This window comes from Carassius auratus, chromosome 28, assembly GCF_003368295.1.
Source record: "Carassius auratus strain Wakin chromosome 28, ASM336829v1, whole genome shotgun sequence".
Lineage (NCBI taxonomy): Eukaryota > Metazoa > Chordata > Actinopteri > Cypriniformes > Cyprinidae > Carassius > Carassius auratus.
The window spans coordinates 11181718-11201760 of record NC_039270.1 but is presented as its reverse complement, the minus strand read 5'-3'; the positions used below and the strand labels follow the sequence as shown (position 1 = coordinate 11201760).

Here is a 20043-nt window from a genome sequence, read left to right as displayed (position 1 = left end):
TGGGGGAAGTGATTAATGACAACATTTTCATTTTGGGATGGATTATCCCTTTAAGTTAACATTTATGTGTATGTGTCACCAAGCTTCCCTTTCTGGATAACCTGTGTGGATTTATTAAAGAGTGTAAGACTTGTGGCAGACCGTTAAAAGAATGAGTGAGAATTGAGACTTTTTGAATAAATATCTTTATTATTAAGTGAGTGACTTATAATACCCAGAGGGTCAACTAATTCGAAAGATTCAAAAAAGAATGAGTAGCCCTGAAAAAAAAAAAAAAAAAAAAACACCTGCCTGTAGCCTGAAGACATTGATGAGCTTGTTCAGGTGGGGTCAAAGCTGTCCTCTGCAGGACTTTGGCTCTCTAGTACTGAACTTCCCTACCCCTGTTCCAGGTTAATGTGTGATGCGTCAACAAGGAAATTAATGATGTTTGAGTTCTAAAGTCAAACCATGTATTTATTGTCTAATGACATTAAGAGAGGAAAAATATAAAACTTTATGTGTGCCACAGCTTTTTAATGTGAATTTAAGCAAATGTTTGTTCAGTTCCTATTCTTGCCCCTTTTTTTATTTTTGCTGATCAAGTTTACAAAACTCTGTTTCCCATTAGCATTGTTAGCTTACTATTGACTTTATAATCTTTAACACGTCAGTCCTTATTGTTAGTGCTACACAATTTCCCAAAGTCATGAGTTCGGAATGGTGAACTAACCATTTAAAGCCAAACCCACACTTGTGATTCCAGAAAATGCATCATTGATAACTAAAACTTTGCTAGTTCAGAAGCTTCTGAAACAAAACTTTTGTTTTCCTCCATTTAAATGAGATATTGGGATGGTGGCACGATGAGCGCCACTCACGTTCTTCAGGATGGCAGTGGTCATCATTTAAAGCCAAGAGAGCAGTGAAGTGTGTGATGAAGAGTCATTCCCTCTCTCTCTCGCTTTTTGTGGAAATATATTCCTGCACTTGGCTCTAATATTCTTAATCGTCCCACAGCTTTTTTTCCCTTTTCTGTCACATGCTTTCTAATCCCTCCCGCAAGCCTATTTACTCCGATTTCATATCCCTGAGTGAGTTTTTGCTAATTAAAGCGCGCACACACACTCGCGTGACATAAATTAAACCGGCTCTCATCTCCAAGTTGTCGTGAGACACAGATGAGACACAGTAAGTCAAGACAGAGGGTGTCTGTGTTATTAAATTGTGAGTGTGAAGTGTGGAGCAGGTGAAAAAAACAGGATATGTTTATTGATCTTTATTTATATAATTTTCTCATCATAGAATGCTGAAAGCAAGGCATTAAATTGTAAAGAGAAAACTGAGAATTCATTACTTTTTAATTCTATCCTGCATGTACCTTCTTATTTTTGTACTTCCTTATTTTCTCTCAAGTGACTTCATCCAGTGGCACTATGCAAAGCTAGTTTTAATTTCACTGATATGGCCCTTCACTTTGCACAGAAGGACTTAAGTAGTTTTTTTTTTTTTTTTTTTTTTTTGTGATGACAAATATATCAACACCTGCACTCACGAGGTGGGCATTCACTGTGACTAATCATCATCACTAATACTCGTTGGAGAGGTAAGGCGTATAATTTTTTTTTCAAACTACCTGCACTTTGAATTCAAAATACATGAATATCACACACACCTGCTTCAGTTAATCCATAGACGTGCATGTGTGGGTGTGCTTTCTAGCTACATGGTCAACAATACCATACTTTTATTGTTCATATTTATAGTTGATGTAGTTATCAACCATCTTGCAAAAGTAGCAGCCACCTTGTCTTCAATCCTCTTCTTTCAGGACCACTGTTCTGCAGAATTTTGCTTCAAGCATAATAAACACAGCTGTGCCAAAGTAATCAAGGCCCTCAGACTCGCTACGTAGAAACTTCTTGGCGAGTGTGTTGATGCTTGTTGCAGCTAAAATTTGCAGGTCACTCCAGAAGCAGTATAGGACACCACTGACAGTAAACACACCATCAACTGCCAAGAAATTCCTAGAAACCGCTTTGAAAACCTAACTACTGCTAGGCACACTTTAGATTCTACTTTTGACACCTAGTTTTAAAAACCATCTAGAACACCTTAGCATTAGCAACCACACAGACAATCTTTATTGCAAACAGAAAAGTTAATCAACCATCAGAAACCCTAGCAAAGATTGGCTATTTTGACAAGGCTTTTACTATAATTGCAAAAATGACAAAAGCATGTTTTGGTAAACTCCAGTTTGCTAGCTCAAATCATTCTAAATCCAAGTCCCAACATTCTGCATATGTGGGTTTCTATGAACATAATGTGACTTTATTCTTCTGCCAATTAGTGATAAAACATCTGTCTGTTCTGCAGGAGGAAGCCCATCACACCTACTAACACTGCTGGAAACATTTCTTCCAGCTGTTCAGAACAGGAAAGATTGTCAACTCAGAAGGCAGATGCACTGTATTGATCCCTGAGGGGAAGTTCAGGAGTAATGAGCAGCCTTAGCAGAGTATGGTTTCTATCTGTTGACCTCTAGGTGTTGTGCCCAGCAAGCATCTACTGCCTCACTCAGACTAAACTAGACCAGATGGGACTGAATCCCACAATCCTTGGTTCAGATGGCTTATGGCTTATGCACTAAACCAACGGGGCTTACAGCATGCTACAATACCAAGCCACAGTCAATCACAGTGGTACACTTTTCCATATTCAGGAGCTTGCAGCCAGCAGTGAATGTTTACCCAACAGCCTGCACTGACTCAGAGTGTTTACCCATCAGCATGCTTCTAGAAGCCTATCTTGGAGTCTACAAAAGATGCAATAGACTTGAGTTCACTGAAGGTTGTGTTACGTGTTTTCACAACTGTGAAAGTTGTATTAAGTGTTGCCATTGGGTTCCCTTATGAAATATTACGTGTGCATCTTGGTACTTTATTATTCATGAACAAAAGAATACCTTTCAGGTGTGGCAAAAGGGGAGAACCATGGAAAACAGGATTCCAATGCACACTGCCTGGCCAAAAAAAAAAAAATAAATAAAATACTGAAGAGTTTAGGATTAAAACTGATGTAGTGTGTACCCATGTCCATATTCCAGGATGAAAATGTCAAGATCAACCAGGCTGAATTTGTCAAACAGTGGTTCAGTTAGCACAAGGAATCATTTTCTTGAATGAATTGGCCACCACAGAGATATGAGTCCTGGGCTTAACCTCGTTGAAAGTCTTTAGGATGTGCTGGAGGTGACTTTGCAGGGTGGTTTGATGTTCCCTTTGTTAATACAAGATCTTTGCCAAAAATTAATGCAGCTCTTGATGGAAATAGATTTGGTGATGTTGCATGATGTTGTCGATGCTATGCCACAGTGAAAGCTTAAATGCAGTCTAATTAAATATTTGTCTGTGAAACATTAAATTTTTTTGGACAGGCAGTATAAAATCTATAAAGAATATGCCAAATACTTCCAATAGGTTTAAGTTCAGGACTCCATGGTGGCTAATTTCTAACAAATTGTGCCTGGTAAATTTTGGTATTGTCATCCTGGAATATGTACATGGGTATATGGTTGTTGGCTATTTAGTATGGATTGAGCTAAAATCGGCAGGACATTGGCCTCCAGAAGCCGGATTTCCCAAACCTAACAGTCTGAACTCTCTTGTGAAAGTTAATTGACAATTAGTTGCAAAGTTACTGAGTTAGTAGAATGTGGAAAGTGGACTATCGCAATAAAGTGTACCTATACATGTTTGGCACCACAATACGGGATTATTACCATAAAAGAAGTGCTAACCCCACTTCAGAGTAAAGTTTCATAACCTTGAGAACAAAGCAGTGCTAACCCCTCTTCTAAATTACAAGTGTGAAATTTTTCTCTAAATGGATGAAGACACAACAAAGAAAGCACAAATCTTTTACAGTCCATGTAGAGCGTTGAATGTACTCTGCAAAAACCTAATTTAGATTTATAAATCATCACAGTGTAGTCAACACAATCATGAGCACATTCAGCATAAACCAACACAAAGTCTATGCTGATCCAGGCTGGTTTATTCCAGTTAGTGCTGGTCTGGGTGGTAGACCAGCATTTTCATGCAGTTGTCAAGCAAAATAGAGCTGGTTTGAGCTTTTGCCATGCTAGAACCCAGCAAAATAACAATCAACGTCCATGTGGTTCAGAGTTTGCAAAAGTAACCGTATGCTGGCAAGAAATGTTGGGTTTCTCAGCAGGGATATGATAACTCAGTATCCAGAAAATTGGCCTGGTCTGTTATAAACTAAAGCCCCTTCCCAAATACCATCCTCATCCCTTGTGGTACCACTATTTGTTGACTAAAAATGTTACAAAGGTTGTTGGGTTGTAGACCCAGCATAGCACAATCCCATAGTCTAATTTATGGATCTACACTAGTCTTTACAATAGGTATAGAATGGCCAGTCAAGCATTTATTGGTTTGTTCAACTGTAGTGGTCAGAGTCAGTGTGGAAAATGGTCATGAAAATAATAATAAAAAAAAATCTTCAATGTAAATATTTTGTGAAAGAGAATACTGTATACAGTATTACTGTATTTCTTAAACCCATTCACCCACACATAACGTGTAATGGCCTTAAGGATTTCTAACACAGACACCTGCATACACTAGATCCTTCCAAAATCCGGCTCCAGTCAGCAGTATACAGCCGCATGTGGGTGTCATGAATCACTCTATCAGCCCTCGCCGTTTAGCAAATTGGGGATTTTTAGTAAGCTAATAAATACATCAGGAAGCTGAGGCGGCATACGTTAGTGGGATTAGTAGGCACACGCTGCTCGCACCGTTCACTGATCCAAAGCTTTTAAAATGGTGTCTGCATTAAAAGTCAACCTTAGAACAGCACAAAGATCAAATGAATCGCTTAAGGTTCAGGAGGGTTTTGGGAAACAGGGATAATGATTTCACATCTTAGCTGGGATTATACTGTGGTATAGTGAACATACTTTGAAATGTGTACTACTGTAATTCCTGGAGAATCTGGAGACTAGTTTCATTGGATTAAACATGGAGCAAGACCTGGATGAAACTGCATGTTGCCAGACTTTTTTTATGTTGGTTATAGTGCTGGGTTTCTGCTAGTGGACCAGCACAGACATGGTCGTCAGTTGGTCAAGAAAAGGGGTTGACTCTAAGTCAAGACATACTTTAAGAGGGTCCGAATGTCTCAGACCATTTAAACATGGTTTCCTTTGGGTTGAAATAAAACTGGTGGATAAAATAGTGAAAGCCAAACTTAAGTTAAAGTACACATACCTTACTAGAAAATGACTTTGGTAGAAGTCACCGTTTTGAATATTACTTGAGTAAAGTCTTAAAGTGTGTGATATTTATTGTACTCAAGTATGTTATTTAATATTACATGTACTTATGTGTTGAAGGTAAACAATTACAAGTAAATGCAAAAATGGAAAAGAAGGAAATAAATATATTTAAAATATGTTTACACACTATTTGGGTAGCACGATTGTGTTTAGTTTTAACTATTTCCTCTATTTTGTATCTTTGGGCAATAATAAGAAGCTCTTCATTAGATAGCTACATTGTCTTTCATTCCAACACAAGAAAACATTTCTGGAATCTGCATCTGAAGTGGCATCTAGATGTATTTACAGTTTAATTTTGCTCAATGTGGACACTATTTGCATTTAACCTGCAGTTACAGATGAAAAAAAAAAAAAACATTTAATGATATTTGAAATGATTTATAACATGAAAAAAAAAGTTGAAATGTGAAATTAAAACCACATATAGGTGAAAGCAAGTGACTGTTAATGAGTAAGTCATTAAGATTCATCTGATTCATTAAAAAAGGTGATTCATTCAATAAAGAAACACCGTCCATTCCTCAGAGAGTTCTTTGTTCTGTGTTCTTTGTTTGGAACTATTTTTGTTGCCAAAATTCATGAAATTAAATCATCCACTTATGTGCGAGCACTTGTTTGCACATGAGCAAACACTGAAAATATTCTTATTTTTTTCAATTCCTTGAGTTTACTAAAAAAACTGTAATTGGTTGCAATCAATTTATTTTAGCTACATTTAAATATACTAATTAACTGTCGTTTTTGCAATCTGGAAAGTTCTGGCTGCATAATAGAGTTGATTAACCCTCTGGGGGAAGAGGTGAACACGAAAAGAAAAGTTTTGAATCATAATGCCTTCCTTGTTGCTAAGCTGTTTCTTACTCTGTAGTTTGCATGAAATTAAGGAATGATGTAACGAAATAGTCCAGGTTATTTTTAAAGCCGTCTGTGGCCTTCTGTCAGTAACCTTCTCAAAGTAATTTTGATTTAACCCTCAGTGAACAAGTTTATGGGAAACTACCAGACTTTGATAGTGTACAATTGTATGTTGGCATATGAGTGGTAGTCATCAACCTTTTTGTTTTTCTCAGTGAAGGGGACATAAAAGAAACATTACATAACTATTCAAAAATAACTGCATCCTAATTTGCATACAATCTGTCCTGAATTATATGCATGATTAAAATTTGCATCCCAAATAATGGTAGACCTACGCTCGAAATAGTATGCCAAAGAATCCCAGATGGTGAACTGTTTTGAAGTATGCATCAGAGCAGGCTTTTTCAGTTAATATTTCTTCTGGGAAAAAAACAAAAACAAAACAAAAAATATTACAAACTATGGTTAGTTTGCTGTCAGTCTAATCTGGTTATGGTTTTTGGGATCTTAGCACCAGCTAAGCATTATTAAACCAGCAAAGTCCAGCAGTATGCAGTGTTTTTTTTTTTTTTTTTTTTTCAGGGGATTGCCCACAACCTTTTAAAAATAACTTTGGTAAGCTATATTATTGAGTGGAGTAATGTGAGGTCAAAGTAATCATTAAGTAATTATGCTGCTAATTGTTACATTTAAATGTAAGTGCAAAGCGACTCTAAGGTTTCAAAACTATTTATCACGTCTCACTTATTATTTACACCAAATGTACTCATCATCACTGCGTGCTTAAGTAATATACAAGATTTCAGTTTAAAGCTGAATGTGTCTGTGTTTCAGATGCTTGTCTGATCATCCTCAACCAGCACCCTGCAGCCTAAATCCAACCCATTATTCAATTTTACACATCTTCCAATTGATTTGGATGAAATCGCTATGCGGCCTGATAAATGAGAGCACTCTCCGCACAAAATCCAGTGAGATCAAAAGCACACATCGGTAATTTAATTAGCAGACCAAAGTATCTGGAGCAGAATGCTTTTAAACTCTTGCTGGACAGAGTTCATCCACTGTAGATGACCAGATTTTACCTAGCATTTTTCTGAAACTCATATTTGAAGGTTGATATGAAATCATAACAGCTTTCGAGCCAAACCTTGTTAATGTATGTTTGTGCGTTAACTAAGGATGGGTCACAATCGTTAACAAGTCATCCATCAGTAAATTTTTTATGCATTTTTTGAATAAATACAAAGTTGGCATGAAATGAAAATTCAACCCATATTCATATTATTGATTTTACTATGAACAATTCATCCATCCATCCATCCATCCATTTATTTATTTATCATTATTATTTGTTTTTAATTAATTATCATAACTTGATTAACTAGTGACATTTGCTGAATTTCTCCAATTATTTTGGATTAACACTGTTATTATCAGTGGTGGACGAAGTACACAAATCAAGTACTTGAGTAAAAGTACAGATACATATGGTAAAATATTACTCCAGTAAAAGTAAAAGTACTCCTTTTTCAATTTTACTCAAGTGAAAGTACAAAAGTACTCAAATTTTTATGTACTTAAGTAAAAAAGTACTGCAAGATAGATGTTTGCAATTTTATATAGGCTACTTAATTTAATTTTATATTAGCACATTTTTTTATAATCCTACTGCTCAAAATACCTTGGATTTTTTCAAAATAACCACTATATGGAGTCGATATATTTTTGTTGTTGATATGGGCTACGCTGATGAGAGTGATGTTAACTGTGAAGCTTACACTGTGATGTACCTGAGAGAAAACAGAGCTGACCATCTGATCTTTACCAGTAAGAACAAAGTATTTTAAAGTTAGTTGTTTTACAGAAGATCAAAGTTACAGTACAGACCAAAAGTTTGGACACACCTTCTCATTCAAAGAGTTTTCTTTATTTTCATGACTATTGACTATTGTAGAGTCACACTGAAGGCATCAAGGGCTATTTGACCAAGAAGGAGAGTGATGGGGTGCTGCGCCGGATGACCTGGCCTCCACAGTCACCGGACCTGAACCCAATCGAGATGGTTTAGGGGTGAGCTGGACCGCAGACTGAAGGCAAAAGGGCCAACAAGTGCTAAGCATCTCTCAGGGAACTCCTTCAAGACTGTTGGAAGACCATTTCAGGTGACTACCTCTTGAAGCTCATCAAGAGAAAGCCAAGAGTGTGCAAAGCAGTAATCAAAGCAAAAGGTGGCTACTTTGAAGAACCTACAATATGACATATTTTCAGTTGTTTCACACTTTTTTGTTATTTATATAATTCCATATATAATTCCACATGTGTTAATTCATAGTTTTGATGCCTTCAGTATGAATCTACTATTTTCATAGTCATGAAAATAAAGAAAACTATGAATGAGAAAGTGTGTCCAAACTTTTGGTCTGTACTGTAAATATGACATGATAATAAGGCCTGAAGTTAGAAAGAACATTTTAAGGAAAAAAATAATAAAATAATTTTCATAATGATTTTTTCCTTCTCAAATCTTGTCTGTGGTTTAAAAACACCCCTGGCCAAACGTGGTGCATCTCTTCCCACTTTGATAATTACTGTAGTTACCATGTTCTGAACATCACATCCTTTCTTTTCTAACCAGATGTAATCTATATTATATATAGGCCTATATAGGTGGCTGAATAAAAATATTTGGACATTTATAAAAATTATATCAACTTAGCACCAACAAGCTTGTTAGCTAGACAGTTAGCATCAGCTAACAATATTTACTTATTTTCAGTACGATGAACATTCATGTCTGTCTACTCGTCTAGTTAATCCAAACAATGTACATATGTATAACGTTACTGTCGATAAACAATATAAAAACAGACGTCACAAAGGACATTTTAATTAAACTGTTAACATTACGGCAGTGGTGAATTTGAACGTGCACAAGTTATTGTATTAAATCTGTGTTATTTTATGGGGTTTTTTTTTTGTTGTTGTTGTTTTTTTTTTTTTTACCTAGAATTGATGTGTCTGCATCGTCTGCACTCGAGCATTTGAGTGGGCTTAAATAGATCACTCTTTACAATGGATTTAGTTCCCAAACAACTGACAGTTTTGACCCAAATATGATTTTCAGTTACAATAATTAATCCAAAATTTCGATATTAATAACTTACATTTAGCAACGTCAGACGCACGCGCGCTCACAAGATCTCCCGGTTCTTACGCAGATGGGAGTTTTACTTACTCAAACATGTTCTGAGGGCAGAAAGGAAAATGATTGGTTTACAGATTCAACCAATGAAATTGAAGCAGAGGCGGGATCAAGTTTTTTTTTTTTGGCGGGATTCTAGATACGTTATCGACTGTTGATAGATCGCGGGTTTTGTAGAGGTAAGTGAATTTACAATATATTTTGTTAAAATTCTGTGATAAACGGCCTCTAAAATGTACTAAGATAATTGGGGAATATTGAAAATGCACAGAACTATCATCGTCTAATATCGGATCATTTGTATTTTGATTCGACTGCTAACTCCACTGCACATAACTAATGGTCTAAATGGGGTTAAACAAGCTGTCTGTAAAGCCGACATATGCGAAGACAGAACGGAAATAATTTCATTTCGATGTTATTTTTGGTCAACTATGCTGCTCTTAAAGCAGGAGTTACACCGTGTGTACACCAGACGCAATCTTTTATCGCAGCGCGGCGACTCTACACTGAACGCAACAACACGACCGTTGCATAGCACGAGGACAGAAACAGTAACGTTATGGGGAATCCGTTTACGGTCGGGAATTTGAGTAGCTGCTCTCAGAGCTGCAGTACTCAATAGATTCATATTACTGTGTTATTTTAGTGTACTATGCTCAGGAACGTGCACACATAGACATCAAAGGGGGCTTGAGCACCTGCCCTTTTTATTCCTGGAGAGAAAGTGCCCTTTTTTCTGGGGTGCTTTTTTTTTTTTTTTTTTTTTAAATAATATATATTCCTGTTTGCGCACAGCTTCCCAGTCAAACAAATACATTTATTGAAGAATAGTATAAATATCAGGTCAGGAGCGCTCATTGACTACCAAACATAGCAAACATGCTATAGTGAAATAACAGAACCCATTCTACATCGGACATCAACAAAGCCATGTAATAAAATAAGTTAATAAAATAAGAACGTCCCCAGTTAGTTAATGACTTGCATCAAGAGTCTTTCCCCCTGAAATTTAGAAATCTAAATTGGTGAATCTAGAAGAAATCTACAGATGCAAACAAATGGAGGATAGGGTACACTCTAAAAAATGTAGTAAATCTGAGTAACTGCATCTGTACATTAATAAATAAAACTGAGTAGAAATAAGTTAACATTAAAAATAACAATATTTATAAATTAACTTTTTAATTATGAACTTTTTATTATTTCCTCTAAACCTTTAAAATAGTATTCCATACAACCACAAATACATACATGACATTGGCTTTTATTTAATTTAATTTAATTTTTACTCAATTATTTTGGTAAGTTTAATTCAAACAATCAAGTAAGATTTTCAGAGATTTTATTAAGTTAATTAAGTTAAATATTTACTAAGCCACAGAATATTTTTTGAGTGTGGTTTAAAACAAACTCCATCTAAATGTGGATTTTGAAGGTTTTATTTGATGATGGTGATGATACAGTCCTCCCTCAAATGTGAAACTAAGTCCTTGTCAGTCACCATCAGTTATTGTGTATGTGTACATGCATAGCAATAATAATATAAATGTATTTGATTAAAACATTAAGGCAATTCAGTATTCTGATGCTTAGTTGTGTGAAGCTAAAAAGTTATTTTGCTTGTGAAACAAAAAGTATTTAAACAATTAATTTTAATCATGCTTGCAGTGCAGGGCCAGGCAGGCAGCATAATGCAAAGTTAACAAAATAGCAGCAACAACCCTCTTCAGTTTAGAGTGAATATTTGTGTTGATTTAAAAGTGTTATGTGTTCTGATAAAACCAAAATAACTAAAATGATTTAGTGCCTTGTGCAAAAAAAATAAATAAATAAACAAATTATTAGTAAAACACACCCCTCTGCTTGATGCAGTTATTTTGGTTATTCTAAATATATACTTGAAGCTAGTAGCATAGAAAATGTTTTCAAAACATGCACATTGTGGGATGGTTTCCTTTGCTGCTCTATAAACCTAGTGAATACTAAGAAGACCATGGTTTCTGTGTGAACTGATTATTTTGTAGACATCTTTTGAAAATTAGAGTTTGAGGAACATAAAATTAATTAACTTTTTTAAATTATTTTTTTTTTAAAAAGGAAGTCAGTGTTGCGTTAATATATATACTTTTTTGTTTAAAAAAACAAAAAGAAATACGTAATTATGAGAAGATCCTTTATTTCACTTGAGCCCCTGCCCCTCAAAATGTCTGTGCACGTCCCTGACTATGCTGCTCTCAGGGCTGCAGTACTCAATAGATTCATATTACTGTGTTATTTTAGTGTACTATATGCTGCTCTCAGGGCTGCAGTACTCAATAGATTCATATTACTGTGTTATTTTAGTGTACTATATGCTGCTCTCAGGGCTGCAGTACTCAATAGATTCATATTACTGTGTTATTTTAGTGTACTATATGCCGCTCTCAGGGCTGCAGTACTCAATAGATTCATTTTACTGTGTTATTTTTAGTGTACTATATGCTGCTCTCAGAGCTGCAGTTCTCAATAGATTCATATTACTGTGTTATTTTAGTGTACTATGCTGCTCTCAGGGCTGCAGTACTCAATAGATTCATATTACTGTGTTATTTTAGTGTACTATATGCTGCTCTCAGGGCTGCAGTACTCAATAGATTCATATTACTGTGTTATTTTAGTGTACTATGCTGCTCTCAGGGCTGCAGTACTCAATAGATTCATATTACTGTGTTATTTTAGTGTACTATGCTGCTCTCAGGGCTGCAGTACTCAATAGATTCATATTACTGTGTTATTTTAGTGTACTATATGCTGCTCTCAGGGCTGCAGTACTCAATAGATTCATATTACTGTGTTATTTTAGTGTACTATGCTGCTCTCAGGGCTGCAGTACTCAATAGATTCATATTACTGTGTTATTTTAGTGTACTATATGCTGCTCTCAGGGCTGCAGTACTCAATAGATTCATATTACTGTGTTATTTTAGTGTACTATATGCTGCTCTCAGAGCTGCAGTACTCAATAGATTCATATTACTGTGTTATTTTAGTGTACTATCTATGCTGCTCTCAGGGCTGCAGTACCCAATAGATTCATATTACTGTGTTATTTTAGTGTACTATGCTGCTCTCAGAGCTGCAGTACTCAATAGATTCATATTACTGTGTTATTTTAGTGTACTATATGCTGCTCTCAGAGCTGCAGTACTCAATAGATTCATATTACTGTGTTATTTTAGTGTACTATCTATGCTGCTCTCAGGGCTGCAGTACCCAATAGATTCATATTACTGTGTTATTTTAGTGTACTATGCTGCTCTCAGAGCTGCAGTTCTCAATAGATTCATATTACTGTGTTATTTTAGTGTACTATCTATGCTGCTCTCAGGGCTGCAGTACTCAATAGATTCATATTACTGTGTTATTTTAGTGTACTATATGCTGCTCTCAGAGCTGCAGTACTCAATAGATTCATATTACTGTGTTATTTTAGTGTACTATATGCTGCTCTCAGGGCTGCAGTACTCAATAGATTCATATTACTGTGTTATTTTAGTGTACTATGCTGCTCTCAGAGCTGCAGAACTCAATAGATTCATATTACTGTTATTTTAGTGTACTATGCTGCTCTCAGAGCTGCAGTTCTCAATAGATTCATATTACTGTGTTATTTTAGTGTACTATATGCTGCTCTCAGAGCTGCAGTTCTCAATAGATTCATATTACTGTGTTATTTTAGTGTACTATCTATGCTGCTCTCAGAGCTGCAGTACTCAATAGATTCATATTACTGTGTTATTTTAGTGTACTATATGCTGCTCTCAGAGCTGCAGTACTCAATAGATTCATATTACTGTGTTATTTTAGTGTACTATATGCTGCTCTCAGAGCTGCAGTTCTCAATAGATTCATATTACTGTGTTATTTTAGTGTACTATGCTGCTCTCAGAGCTGCAGAACTCAATAGATTCATATTACTGTGTTATTTTAGTGTACTATGCTGCTCTCAGAGCTGCAGTTCTCAATAGATTCATATTACTGTGTTATTTTAGTGTACTATATGCTGCTCTCAGAGCTGCAGTACTCAATAGATTCATATTACTGTGTTATTTTAGTGTACTATGCTGCTCTCAGGGCTGCAGTACTCAATAGATTCATATTACTGTGTTATTTTAGTGTACTATATGCTGCTCTCAGGGCTGCAGTACTCAATAGATTCATATTACTGTGTTATTTTAGTGTACTATGCTGCTCTCAGGGCTGCAGTACTCAATAGATTCATATTACTGTCTTATTTTAGTGTACTATGCTGCTCTCAGAGCTGCAGTTCTCAATAGATTGATATTACTGTGTTATTTTAGTGTACTATGCTGCTCTCAGAGCTGCAGTACTCAATAGATTCATATTACTGTGTTATTTTAGTGTACTATGCTGCTCTCAGGGCTGCAGTACTCAATAGATTCATATTACTGTGTTATTTTAGTGTACTATATGCTGCTCTCAGAGCTGCAGTACTCAATAGATTCATATTACTGTGTTATTTTAGTGTACTATGCTGCTCTCAGGGCTGCAGTACTTAATAGATTCATATGACTGTTATTTTAGTGTACTATATGCTGCTCTCAGGGCTGCAGTACTCAATAGATTCATATTACTGTGTTATTTTAGTGTACTATCTATGCTGCTCTCAGGGCTGCAGTACTCAATAGATTCATATTACTGTGTTATTTTAGTGTACTATATGCTGCTCTCAGGGCTGCAGTACTCAATAGATTCATATTACTGTGTTATTTTAGTGTACTATATGCTGCTCTCAGGGCTGCAGTACTCAATAGATTCATATTACTGTGTTATTTTAGTGTACTATATACTGCTCTCAGAGCTGCAGTACTCAATAGATTCATATTACTGTGTTATTTTAGTGTACTATCTATGCTGCTCTCAGGGCTGCAGTACTCAATAGATTCATATTACTGTTATTTTAGTGTACTATATGCTGCTCTCAGAGCTGCAGTACTCAATAGATTCATATTACTGTGTTATTTTAGTGTACTATGCTGCTCTCAGGGCTGCAGTACTCAATAGATTCATATTACTGTGTTATTTTAGTGTACTATGCTGCTCTCAGGGCTGCAGTACTCAATAGATTCCTATTACTGTGTTATTTTAGTGTACTATGCTGCTCTCAGGGCTGCAGTACTCAATAGATTCATATTACTGTGTTATTTTAGTGTACTATATGCTGCTCTCAGGGCTGCAGTACTCAATAGATTCATATTACTGTGTTATTTTAGTGTACTATATGCTGCTCTCAGAGCTGCAGTACTCAATAGATTCATATTACTGTGTTATTTCAGTGTACTATCTATGCTGCTCTCAGGGCTGCAGTACCCAATAGATTCATATTACTGTGTTATTTTAGTGTACTATATGCTGCTCTCAGGGCTGCAGTACTCAATAGATTCATATTACTGTGTTATTTTAGTGTACTATGCTGCTCTCAGGGCTGCAGTACTCAATAGATTCATATTACTGTGTTATTTTAGTGTACTATCTATGCTGCTCTCAGGGCTGCAGTACTCAATAGATTCATATTACTGTTATTTTAGTGTACTATGCTGCTCTCAGAGCTGCAGTACTCAATAGATTCATATTACTGTGTTATTTTAGTGTACTATATGCTGCTCTCAGAGCTGCAGTACTCAATAGATTCATATTACTGTGTTATTTTAGTGTACTATCTATGCTGCTCTCAGAGCTGCAGTACTCAATAGATTCATATTACTGTGTTATTTTAGTGTACTATATGCTGCTCTCAGGGCTGCAGTACTCAATAGATTCATATTACTGTGTTATTTTAGTGTACTATGCTGCTCTCAGGGCTGCAGTACTCAATAGATTCATATTACTGTGTTATTTTAGTGTACTATATGCTGCTCTCAGGGCTGCAGTACTCAATAGATTCATATTACTGTGTTATTTTAGTGTACTATATGCTGCTCTCAGGGCTGCAGTACTCAATAGATTCATATTACTGTGTTATTTTAGTGTACTATGCTGCTCTCAGGGCTGCAGTACTCAATAGATTCATATTACTGTGTTATTTTAGTGTACTATATGCTGCTCTCAGGGCTGCAGTACTCAATAGATTCATATTACTGTGTTATTTTAGTGTACTATATGCTGCTCTCAGGGCTGCAGTACTCAATAGATTCATATTACTGTGTTATTTTAGTGTACTATGCTGCTCTCAGGGCTGCAGTACTCAATAGATTCATATTACTGTGTTATTTTAGTGTACTATATGCTGCTCTCAGGGCTGCAGTACTCAATAGATTCATATTACTGTGTTATTTTAGTGTACTATATGCTGCTCTCAGAGCTGCAGTACTCAATAGATTCATATTACTGTGTTATTTTAGTGTACTATCTATGCTGCTCTCAGGGCTGCAGTACCCAATAGATTCATATTACTGTGTTATTTTAGTGTACTATATGCTGCTCTCAGGGCTGCAGTACTCAATAGATTCATATTACTGTGTTATTTTAGTGTACTATGCTGCTCTCAGGGCTGCAGTACTCAATAGATTCATATTACTGTGTTATTTTAGTGTACTATGCTGCTCTCAGGGCTGCAGTACTCAATAGATTCATATTACTGTGTTATTTTAGTGTACTATGCTGCTCTCAGGGCTGCAGTACTCAATAGATTCATATTACTGTGTTATTTTAGTGTACTATGCTGCTCTCAGGGCTGCAGTACTCAATAGATTCATATTACTGTCTTATTTTAGTGTACTATGCTGCTCTCAGGGCTGCAGTACTCAATAGATTCATATTACTGTGTTATTTTAGTGTACTATGCTGCTCTCAGGGCTGCAGTACTCAATAGATTCATATTACTGTGTTATTTTAGTGTACTATATGCTGCTCTCAGAGCTGCAGTACTCAATAGATTCATATTACTGTGTTATTTTAGTGTACTATCTATGCTGCTCTCAGGGCTGCAGTACCCAATAGATTCATATTACTGTGTTATTTTAGTGTACTATATGCTGCTCTCAGGGCTGCAGTACTCAATAGATTCATATTACTGTGTTATTTTAGTGTACTATGCTGCTCTCAGGGCTGCAGTACTCAATAGATTCATATTACTGTGTTATTTTAGTGTACTATGCTGCTATCAGGGCTGCAGTACTCAATAGATTCATATTACTGTGTTATTTTAGTGTACTATGCTGCTCTCAGGGCTGCAGTACTCAATAGATTCATATTACTGTGTTATTTTAGTGTACTATGCTGCTCTCAGGGCTGCAGTACTCAATAGATTCATATTACTGTGTTATTTTAGTGTACTATGCTGCTCTCAGGGCTGCAGTACTCAATAGATTCATATTACTGTGTTATTTTAGTGTACTATATGCTGCTCTCAGAGCTGCAGTACTCAATAGATTCATATTACTGTGTTATTTTAGTGTACTATGCTGCTCTCAGGGCTGCAGTACTCAATAGATTCATATTACTGTGTTATTTTAGTGTACTATGCTGCTCTCAGGGCTGCAGTACTCAATAGATTCATATTACTGTGTTATTTTAGTGTACTATATGCTGCTCTCAGAGCTGCAGTACTCAATAGATTCATATTACTGTGTTATTTTAGTGTACTATGCTGCTCTCAGGGCTGCAGTACTCAATAGATTCATATTACTGTGTTATTTTAGTGTACTATATGCTGCTCTCAGGGCTGCAGTACTCAATAGATTCATATTACTGTGTTATTTTAGTGTACTATATGCTGCTCTCAGGGCTGCAGTACTCAATAGATTCATATTACTGTGTTATTTTAGTGTACTATATGCTGCTCTCAGAGCTGCAGTACTCAATAGATTCATATTACTGTGTTATTTTAGTGTACTATGCTGCTCTCAGGGCTGCAGTACTCAATAGATTCATATTACTGTGTTATTTTAGTGTACTATATGCTGCTCTCAGAGCTGCAGTACTCAATAGATAACTTTTACTGTGTTATTTTAGTCTACTATATGCTGCACAGACGAGGCTTATGCCTATATTAAGACTATTTTATACTGCTTCAGGTACCACTTCAGAGTAGCACAATACCTGCGTGACTTATCATAGACATGTTGCTCTTGAAGCACGAGAGCTTATTTTATTAGGACCTGAGCACTGATGGTGTAAGGACCCTATTGTAATTGCTCAGTAAATTATTCTTGTTCTCTGAAATCATTTTAGAGGGCCTAAACATTCTCGAAAACTCATGAAACTTTGCACACGTATCAGAAGTGGTGGAAATGTATGTCTCATTTGGGATTCACAATTAGGTGTGGCAAAATGGCTTGATAGCGGCACCTTCAAAATGTCAATTAAGCACAGTTTGTGCTACGTTTAATGTACAAGTATGAAATTCGGTTGCCCACCGGTTTTCCTAAAGCCACTGGGTGCAAAGGCACTTTCATCACTGCTTGCAGCTTTAATTTATCCTAATATTTGATGCTTTAAAATTGGTGCCATTGTTCTCCATTGGTAATGCTAATGTTTCCAATGTTTTATTATCAGCTTATTCCTCTGCTTTCAAGGAGCATTTCTTTCTGAGAAAAATGAATGGTAAGTATGTGTTTTTTTTTTTTTTTGTAATGTACTTTAGCTAGGCTACCTGAACAACAATGTATTTTAATAAACAATAAAGGGAAAAGGGTGTAGTCTAAGACTACAAGAGTACTTTATAGGCCTGTATTTTCTGTAGAAAATGTTATTCTGTGATCTTTGCACATTATTTCAACACTAAAATATAGAATATTAAAACAATAGTTTAAAAACATTTAAATAAGGGGAAAATAATCATTTATGCAGTCTTACAAATTATGAAGTCTGGAGGACTGCATGGAAGAGGCATCGGAAGGATTGGACCCTATCCACTTTACATGGAGAGTTTTGAATCCCTCATAGAAAACAACGAAGTATCTGATGAGGTACCATTCTCTTGTATTTTATAATTCAACTTGTGTGTAAGAAATGTTTTAAAGAGAAAGTTCACCCTCAAGCTGCACGATTCTGCTCTCTGTTGAACTATATGCTGCTCTCAGGGCTGCAGTTCTCAATACATTCATTTTACTGTGTTATTTTAGTGTACTATATGCTGCTCTCAGAGCTGCAGTACTCAATAGATTCATTTTACTGTGTTATTTTAGTGTACTATATGCTGCTCTCAGAGCTGCAGTTCTCAATAGATTCATATTACTGTGTTATTTTAGTGTACTATATGCTGCTCTCAGGGCTGCAGTACTCAATAGATTCATATTACTGTGTTATTTTAGTGTACTATATGCTGCTCTCAGAGCTGCAGTACTCAATAGATTCATTTTACTGTGTTATTTTAGTGTACTATATGCTGCTCTCAGAGCTGCAGTACTCAATAGATTCATATTACTGTGTTATTTTAGTGTACTATATGCTGCTCTCAGGGCTGCAGTACTCAATAGATTCATATTACTGTGTTATTTTAGTGTACTATGCTGCTCTCAGAGCTGCAGAACTCAATAGATTCATATTACTGTTATTTTAGTGTACTATGCTGCTCTCAGGGCTGCAGTACTCAATAGATTCATATTACTGTGTTATTTTAGTGTACTATATGCTGCTCTCAGGGCTGCAGTACTCAATAGATTCATATTACTGTGTTATTTTAGTGTACTATATGCTGCTCTCAGGGCTGCAGTACTCAATAGATTCATATTACTGTGTTATTTTAGTGTACTATGTGCTGCTCTCAGGGCTGCAGTACTCAATAGATTCATTTTACTGTGTTATTTTTAGTGTACTAGAGTACTATAAATTGATCTTGGAAAATATAACTGAATTAACTACCATAGAACTATCCCTTTTATGCATGTAAGTTAGTTTGGATAAAATCATTAGAAATATAAGTCTAAGGCTTTCAGAAGTTTTATTCTTTCACAGTTCTCCTCAAAACACAAATTTTGAAAGCTTGAACTCAAAATTCTCAAAACAAGTTTGCTATCACTTTTACTATTTTGTAATTTTGTGCTTTTTCTTTTTTTCCCTCTTTTTTTCTTTGGTTTATGTCTCCTTAGATAATGGATGCCTTGTTCCATCTGTTCAGCAGGGTAAGATGTTAACTAAACTAATTTGAACACTTTCTATATAAGGGGAAGACACCAGTCTAATCTAACACACCTGTGTATTTTATCATGTATTGTGAAAATGTCTTGACGTATTGTGATATATATTTTCGTTATGGCCCAACCCTGCCTAGGAGTATTTTCAATACAAGAATTATTGGAACAGTACCATTAACACTTGTGAATGAAGACATCAAATGGTCATAAAATGATCGCTGGTATTGTTCGGATAATTAGTTTGCTTTTTTTCATGCACTTCGTTGACCTTGTGAAGTTGCACTTATTTTTAAAATGATTGTCAGTACTTTCATTTTTTTGTTTAGAAGCGGCCAGATGTTTTGGCCATCAATAATCAAGACCCTGGGTCACATTCTGGAGGGTGACACCCGGGCTAGGAGCAGTTATTTACGAAGGGTAAGAAGTACCCTGACAAAACTTGAAAAGCCAGTTCTTACCAGTGTTACAGTATAACTATATAGACAAATATT

At 35.8% G+C, this 20043-nt stretch overlaps 1 long non-coding RNA gene across 1 annotated transcript; it reads left to right on the top strand.

Moving 5' to 3' along the window:
- The first annotated feature begins 9476 nt into the window (after window positions 1-9476).
- Window positions 9477-19540, top strand: LOC113047627 (uncharacterized). Its single transcript, XR_003276325.1, has 4 exons — window positions 9477-9592; window positions 17973-18020; window positions 18267-18385; window positions 19508-19540. It is a non-coding gene; the product is annotated as an uncharacterized LOC113047627 (long non-coding RNA).
- Window positions 19541-20043: the final 503 nt, after the last annotated feature.